A 9,205-nucleotide genomic window follows, 5' to 3' on the forward strand; every position below is an offset into this window, starting at 1 on the left:
TGATTTCTAGCAAAGTGATCAAAACTTCTGTCTCCTCTCTGGCCTCAGGATACAGCCTCAAATGTGGCTCTGACAGAGACAGTCAAATGAGCCCCCTGCCTCTCTGTAACTGCTGTCTCCAGGAGAAAGCCCTTGGTCCTCCTCCACCTCCCTCCCTAGTTCTCTCCCATTGAGTCTCCATGTCTGAGCTACTGTCAGGCAGTCTGGGTGGAGATGCTTAACAAGGCCTTTAATATACATTATCCGGCACTGTCACATCTACACAGCCTCCCAGTAAATGCTCATGGGAAGGAAAGAAGAGGTAAAAAGCGACAGCTGACAGGAAGGATCCCTGCTCCAGAATCCCTCCCAGAATCAATGTGGTGGTGAATGAAATACATGGGGTTCTCTCCCACTCTGCAGCCACTCAAAACAGCCAGCCCATTGTTGGTTGCACAGATACTTGCCTTACCCACCACAATCATCTGAAGCCTCACTGAACACCTGGACCCAGGTCCTAGGTGCTGTGACTGTGTAGCCAGAGGGCAGGAAGGTGAGAACACAGTGGCAGTCTAGCAACTAGCTGGCCAGACAAAAAGAACTCATTCCATTGTTCTAGACTAGCACACCTGAGGGAGAGCCAGTGGGACAGAAGCAAATTCCATGTGTGCATTTTACACAGGCAGGCCTTGAGCCCATCTCCTGTCCAGGTGCTATACATCCCAGAGACATGCCACTAACATGCTGACTATACTGCCAGGTCTTATAACACAGTCAGCTGGTCTTGGGACAGGATAGAGATGCATGGCCCCAGTGTGTAGGAATTTGTCCTCAGATACAGTTGGGCTGGGGCTCCCGTACTTAACTGCTTTTCAATGTGTGGTCCAGATCTGAAGGCCCTGCTTCATGATCTGGTTCTGAAAGACCACAAAATTAAGAACAACTACTGTCTCTCAGCTGAAAACTGAACTGCGCCCCATGACTCAGTTCTAACTCAGCTCTGCGGGAGGCCAGAAAGGAAACATCTGCAATTGTGGTGTGCTCTGGCTGCACCGTGTCAGGAAACTCAGAGATAAAACTTGCTGATTATGCTAATCAGGGTTGAAAAGTATGCCAAGACTGATCCACACAGAACTAGGTGTCCTAAAAATAAGCTGTGCAAAACAAGGCAGTTAATCAACTCTAACCCGCTGGTCAGCCTTTGTGATCTGACCAATCACAAATCGCCAACTACCCCTCTCTAACTGCAATGATCAGCTTCGGAATCAAACGCTTGCTTTGCGATTTTCACCCTTAAAAACACCAGCCTTGCCTAAACTCTGGGTTCTCTGTTCCCGCTTGTTCGGAGGACTCTGTGCACACGGAATAATAAAAACCCCTTTGTTCTTACATGAGAGCTGAGTCCTTGGGGTCTCCTTCGCGACATCAGTCTTACAGTTCACCCAGCCTTTGGCCTGATTCCATTTTGTCCATGCCCTGAGTCACTTTAAAGGTACTGTGTCTACTTAGATTCAACCAGACAGCAGCATCTGCATTTGTTTCCCCATGTATCCAGGTCACTCATGCATCACACAGGGACTCACACCTTACATCACCTCTGGAGTGCTCCATAATCAGAGGTCTCCAAATTGCCACTCATGGCGCTCAGCTCCCACATGGCACCACACATGGGGACTTGGATTTTTCCATGTTGCCCAGCATGGATCCTGTGCTTCAGCTTGCCATGTGCCACTGTACCAGTTCAAGTGATTCCCCTTAGGATCAGCAAGTAAGGGAGTTGACATTAAAGGGAGCCTGAGGGGAATAACTTGAACTGGTACAGTGACATCCTAAAAGGTTGGGAAACTGTGCATATTGTAAGCGACCCATCAGGTGGACTCATGCACACAAAGACAACGGTAGCAATAAAGGTAACTGCTTAATACCACTAATGCAACCATTGTGCAGCTTATGGCCATCCAGAGCCAGGTGGATCCCAAGGATTCCAGTACTTGATGAGTAGGTCCTGCTGTGCCCCTGGGCAGAGAACTTAACACTCATTTCTTGCAAGGCTTCTTGCTCCTGCCCCTGGTGATCAGGGATATCCATTTCACATTCTACATGCAAGAGTGCCCAAGTACCTCCTTCAGCTGTGGTTAGCAAAGCAAGGTCATGTGGTTTATCATTTCAGAAATTTATCCAGTAGCAACATCAAAGCCTGGCAAGTGAGGCTTAGGGCCTTGGCCCTGCATTGCCAAGAGTCTCAAGCTGGAGGGCTGTTGAATATGGTGTATAGTACAGTGTCCCATTAGGGTGGTGTGTCTGTGATGATGAGTGTTTCTATCATTTATCAATGATATATGGCTGCACAGGTCAAGTGGTACCTACCCCACAGTGGGGTGCCCCAATTCTGTATTTACCTATTGAATACAAAGAAGGGCTGCATCCAGTTGTGCTCCTTGGTTCCCAACCCCAGCCACCGTGCATAAGAGACTCCCATCCATTCCTGTGGTGTGGCCATGCTCTTCGAATTAGCAGCTTAATGGCCTGATATCTCTGATCCCAGGCTGCTCCCATCAACCAGTTTATTAAAGTCTGCTTATCTGCTCACAGGCTGTTCTGTGTACAGTCTGTAGAACTTGTCACTTAGTGGCAGTGCTGGCTGGGATAGCCTTTGGTACACCTCCTGTGAGTTCAACATTTTGTTATTAGACCCATTGTCCCATATATGTAACAGCTACAATGGGACAGTGTCACTCAACTTTTGCTTCAATTGTTTCTCCAGCTTCCATGTTTCATAGCCATGTAGATTGCATACATGTGTTACAGGTAGAGATGGGCAGTCTTTAGAGTAACCCTGCTTGGGCTGGGGGTTCCTCATCTTCACCTTCTGTCAAGTAGTAGGCCTCTCATGCAATATCAGGGAACTCACATAGGAATTGTCCAGGTCATGGGGCCTTAACCTCAGGAGGAGGCAGTGCTCCCTGGGTCATGCAGTGTGACTTCTGTAGGAGCCAGCCGTGATTCCAAGTCCTCCATGGCATTCGCATGTCTATCATTTATAAGGCCTTCAACATGTCCTAGAGTGTCAGATGGATCACTTTCCAGTCTCAAGGTCCTCCAACACCACCAAAAAGATGTCTGTGGTTGACAGCGGGAGCCCAGGTGAAGCCAGTCTACAAACCACAGGGTTTTCCCTTGTGAGATGCTGTTTACAGAGTCTTCAAGGGGATATTCCCTGCCCACTAGGAGATTCATCCTGCCCATTATGCCACTCATCTGGGTTGTGAGGCTGAAGGGGTGTTTTCCAGGTGAGGTACCCAGAGATTACAAAGCATGTAAAGCCCACAGTAGCAACACAGCAGGTAAGTATCATTATTGTTTGCCCCATATTACTGGCCATTGCCAGGCATTCATTCCTGTGCAGGGCCTTCTCTGCTCATCTGAGAGCTCAATACCTCTACTTGGGTCTCAGGCTGTGCCTGCTTTGGCTAACCACATAGCCCTTTAGATGGCCAGGACTCTAGTTTCTACTAGGATGCCCTGTCTGTGTCCTCCTTGTGCTCACCCCAGATGTCTGCCACACAGGGTCCCTCTCACAATGCCATCTCAGCTGACACAGCAGCACATTCTAACCTAAACCCTAGATCAATTAGCTATTTAATGTGCTTGAACTTGTGAACCACTGAATCCTGGCACCTCACTTTCAAAGTGTGGGTAAACTAGGTTTGCATCTTGAATTGCTTTCTGGAGAGCATGAGGTATTTGGGCCCTGCTCCTTTGGTTTTCTTTCCTCATATTCCCTGAAAGATGTTTGAGGATTTCTTCCCTCACATACATACCACACTCACCAGGCCCTCTGTGGCAAACCATTTATGGAATACAGCAGCATGGATCTGAGATCAGTAGGCTGCATAATATGCAGGTTTTCTATCTCATAATTCTCTGTGTTATTGTGGGGATAATCCCAGTTTTACTCAACATGTAGAGATCAATAAAATCTATTTCAGCCATACTTAGATATGTATGGTATAATGCTGAGGTCATAAAACAGGTAGCCAGTTTCTAAGTGCAACTGAAAAGAGATTTGGAGAAAAAATGTATATATTCAAGGAACAGTAAAGAAAGATTACATGACTTCCAGGAGAACATGGCGGACAAATAACAGCAGCCACAGAGGCTCTCTGAGATTACCAGTTTAGAATCCAGGAGTGGTGCCGTGCGAGGAGTCCTATGCAAGGGGAGAAAACCCCGCCGACCCAGGAACAAACTAAGCTGAGAGAAACCAACTGGAAATGCAATCCTGATGCTATAACAGGAACATATAAAATCTCAGCGCTGAAGCTGAATCCTGCACCATTGGAAGCCTCAATTTGAAATTTCTGCTGCCAAAACTGTGTCCCAATCTGCATGGCAGGAAGAGAGATGCATGAAAGCTCTGACAATGGGAATTGGTGAACCAAATGGCATTGAGAGCAGGACTGGCAGGGAGCCCTGCATCAACCTGCGGTGAGTGAGAGAAATGGGGACACTTTCATAGACTAAGAGGCTCCAACAGAGGACATTCTGGGAACGAGCAGACTAACCTGAAGAGGGCCCTGCAGTGCCATTAGTCGTATATTCCCCTCACAAGCGAGAGGGATGGGGAGTGCTTGGACTGGTGACGCTGTGGACTAAGATCCAAATCAGGTCCCTGCGCCTGGCGGTACACCCTAGCAGTGAAACATTCAGTAGGTTGACTGACGTGGAGGGGCGGGCACAGCAGAGGAAGCCCAGGTCTGTGTCTCCCTAGTACACTGCAGTAGGTGGGAACACCTAGCCGGCAGATTCAAACAAACTGTAACAGACAAAGAGAAAAAGAAAAAAAAAAAAAACTGGGCCTCCTACATACACTTGTATGGAAGGAACAAAATGTATGGGAAAAGGGAGCAAGAAGAAATGGTCCTCAGTCCCCAATCCTGAGAACACTGATCCAGGAAAGGTAAATGCAAAAGAGAATGAAGACAGAAAACATGCAATATCTAACACGGCACCTATAGACATAAAGTGCTATCTCCAGAGCCTCATAGACGAGTTCAAAAATGAAGTATTTAATAAAATAAAGCAAGAAATTAGTAGAATAGTTAAAGAAATGCTAAGCACCACCCAAGAAAAAACAGATGGTGGAATGGAAGAACAGAAAAAAGAGGAGAATTGTTTGATGGAGAAAATAGAGAAAACATAGGATACGTGAAGCAGGTTCAAAGACAATACCAGGAAACTAAAAACTCTATTGAAAGCTGGCATAACAGCTTGAAAGAAAATAAGGATAGACTATCAGAACTGGAGGAAAGATTTGTAAGGTGAGAGCATGAAATGAAAAACTTCTTAAAAATAAAAAGAAAACAAACAGCAATAATACAAAGACTAGAAGACAATAAGAGGATCTATAACTTAAGAATTAAGAACATAAAAGAAGAAGTAGGGACTCAAACAAATGAACTACCAAAGCTATTCACAGAAATAATCCACAAGAATTTCCCTAATTTAGCAAAAGGTAAAGATACTCAAATGTATGAGGCATACAGGACCCCAGCCACCTACAACCCAAACAGAGCTACACCCAGGCATATAATAATCAAAATTCCAGAAATCCAATATAAGAGCAGAATATTAGAGACAAGAAAAAGATCACTTACAAGGGAACACCCATCAGAATTACATCAGACTTCTCTGCACAAACCATCAAATCACGAAGAGCATGGGGGGAAATAATTCAAGCTTTGAAAGATAAAAACCTCCAGCCAAGTTTGATATAACCTGCACAACTGTCCCTAGAAATTGATGGAAAAGCAAGGTACTTCCAGGATAAAGGGGAACTAGGGGAATTTGCAATCACCAATTCAAATCTACAGAGATTACTGCAGGATATTCTAAAAGTGAAAAATACCAAGATTCCAAAAATAGTGGCAGAGCAGCCACAATGAATGGAGCAGAAAGCGAAATGAAGAGGACAAACTGACAACTAATGACAGAAAAAGAGCTCAACAGAATTGAGCCAGAGAAGGTTGAATGGTAGGAACAGCCATTTTGGAGAAAACAAGACATCATAATAGGTAGTGCTGATTTAATATCCTCTTGTTTTGAAGTCCCATCAAGCTTTTGTTCTTCTGTCTCCATTGGTTTTAACGTGTTCTATCTTATTGGATTTTATTATATGTGATAATATAAACAAAAACTTTTATAGACATAGAGTTTATATAGAAACCATTGTTCATTTTCTTAGTTGATTCTAAATACCCTGTAATACTGTCATTCTCTTGAATGGTTTTACATTGTCTTAATATGTTTGATGCTACAGTATACCAAGTTATACCCAAAGATTTTAAGGGAAGAGACACTATGGTAACTACTGTTATGTTGAGATTATCTTGTGGTGAAACACTATTTTGTTTAATAGCTACGTTTTGACCTGTGCTGTTTTGTTGTTATGACCTCTTTTTTTTTATCTCAATCTCCTTTTTATTATCTACTTTTTCATTTTTATCCTTTTAATTAAGGAAAAAATAAATAAAAAATAGCAGGATATATTATAGTAACCCACTTTGATTTCCTATTAATTTGGTTTGAAACTGTATTGCTCTCACCATCTTGTTTTGACTGATTTTCCTCAATCTGTTATACTACATAGTACCAAGTTTGAAAGTATAGGCAACAACTCTGAAGACAGTAAGGTTCATTGTGACAGCCATTCTGGTTGAATATTATCTACTTTTGAAGTCCTCTAATGTCTCCAATGTTTTGGTTTTATTGGTCTTACTCTTTAATTGTTCAATTTTATTATGACTGATGATATAGGCAATTCTTTTTAAGATAACAAGAGACATTATGGTAACCATTGTTGATCATCTTGTAGTTTGTTTTTACATTATGTATTATGTCCATCCTTTTGATTTGACTGACTCTGTCCTGGTATGTTACATTTGGTTTTACTTTCTTCAAAAAAAAAGTAATAAGAACTGTGGGGGTAATGAAACCCAAAATGTGTAATTGTCATTTTACAAAAGAAAGTTCTCTAAAAGATATAACTGCATATATACTTAAGCGTATAACATAGATAACCATATTACTGAGTTTTGTTGGATCATTGAACAAGGCTGTTTGCAGTCTCACTGTTTGAAAGTCCCCTCTATATGCTTTAATTTTGTAACTTCAACAATTATTTCTAAGATGACAATATGTAATTAACTAGTGATGTCCTACTGTTTATTTTTTCTGAAATTCTTTATAACTTGTACCCTTTTTCTGTTTTTTCTTCTTTTTTCTCCTTAAATAAAATTTAAAAAAAGAAAGATTTCACTAAGAAGCAAGCCCTCCCGGGGAACCAGCACTATGTGTGGGACACCACCACCTGGGGGACAGCCAGACCATGTGTCAGTACCATTTGCAAACTATGGGGGAAGAGAACAAGAAATCACAAGAAAGACAATCAAGAAATCAACAAGGAAGCAAACCTTCCCTGTAAAGCAGTGCTGTGCACAGGTCACTGCCACCAACAGGGATAAAGTAGGAGACATTCAGACCCCATGGTTTTCCCATGAGTCAATGCCACTCATGGTCTGTGGGGGAAGAGAACAAGAATTCACCAAGAAGCAAGTCCTCTGGACAAACCTTTCCTTGTGCAAGTTTCTGCCACCAGTTAGGAGACAGCCAGATGCAGTCTGTTGTGGCATGTGTGATGAGAAACAAGAAGAGCTAGCCACTCCACCACCACCACCACCAGTAAGGGACTGGCAAATCTCCAGAAACATAGGCTGTGATGAGAGCTATTGAGGTGAAATGCATTTGGATCCTTGTGGTGTTTGGTGTTTCACTGGCTTTGCAGGTTTATGATCAGTGTTCTGATTATCTACTCAGAGGATAAGCATATGCAGTGTGGCATGTATGGGGGCTCTTCTTGTGAAAGTGGTACCATTGTAAAATTCCATATTCTCTTTATTTGAAACCTTGTATCATTTCCATTATTTTGTTGGGTTGGGTTTTATTTTATTTCATTTTGTTTGATTTTCTTGTATTCGAAGGCATGGGCAGCTATTTCAAAGATAACAAGATATATTATAGTAGCCTTTTTGGATTTACTCCTGTTTTGCTTTGAAGTCCTTTATTGCATTCTTTGTTTTGTTTTTATTGGTTCCATTCTGTTCTGTTTGATTTTTACCATGTCTGAAAGTATGTGCAGCTATTTGGAAGACAAGAGGCATTAAGGCAACTATTGATTTCCTATTGTTTTGAAGTCTTGTGTCACTTACACTAGTTTGTTCTGATTGCCTTTATCCTGTTTTATCTTGCTTGGTTTTATTGTTTTCAAAATAAAAATTAAATATTTTTAAAAAGAAACAGTTTGGTAGGTGAAAGGACAAGAATAGATATCCCATGGTACTACACATATGTGGAGATTGACTTTCCAAAAATTTCCACAGCATTTCAGTGGAAGAAGAGCAACTTCCAAGGTAAGTGTATCTGTACACGTGTCAGATGTGTGTATGGTCCATAGAGAGCCACATAAAAAGGAGGTTCTTAACCCTTATCTCTTACCATATCACAATTAACTGAAAAATCAGAAAGGATCAAGTAACAGAACATAAGTCTATGGTAATGCTTATGGTTTAGATGTAAATTTTCACTGAAAGTCTCTTGTGTTTAGAGGGTGATTTTGTCATAGGGCTTCTATGCTTTTCCATGGGTTTATGCACTGATGAGTTCCCGGGATGGAGTTGTTAATGTGGCTCTTCTGGGAAGTGGGTCAGGGTTTGAGGAGGGACAATGTGTATCATTCTCCCTCCTGGCGCCTTACATCCTACCTTGGTTCGGTGCCATTAGTTCACCAGGTTTCTGCCTCTACCACTTCTACTACGTGGTGTCTGCCCTGGAGTCAACCCAGGACTAACACCACTGACAACCAGGACAAACCTTCCCCATTTAGTTGTGGAATTGGGTATCACATCCCAAGAATGTGTAAATAACAGATACACATTTCTATGGGACAAAATTGGATTTCTCAGGGATAGGTAGAAAATTCCAATGAGCAGCATTGTAAAAATGATCCATAACAGAATTTAAAAAAAGATAAATTAGGTTTCATTGAAATTATGAACTGCTCCATAAAAGACTTGTTACAAGAATAAAAGGATAGCTACAGATATAGCTCAGTGGCACAAGCACCTGCCTGACAAATGTGAGGTCCTGAGATCAATTCCTGATACAAAAA

The sequence above is a fragment of the Cavia porcellus genome, unplaced genomic scaffold (genome assembly GCF_034190915.1).
Source record: "Cavia porcellus strain 051 isolate PalLab524CR breed Dunkin Hartley unplaced genomic scaffold, mCavPor4.1 scaffold_34, whole genome shotgun sequence".
Lineage (NCBI taxonomy): Eukaryota > Metazoa > Chordata > Mammalia > Rodentia > Caviidae > Cavia > Cavia porcellus.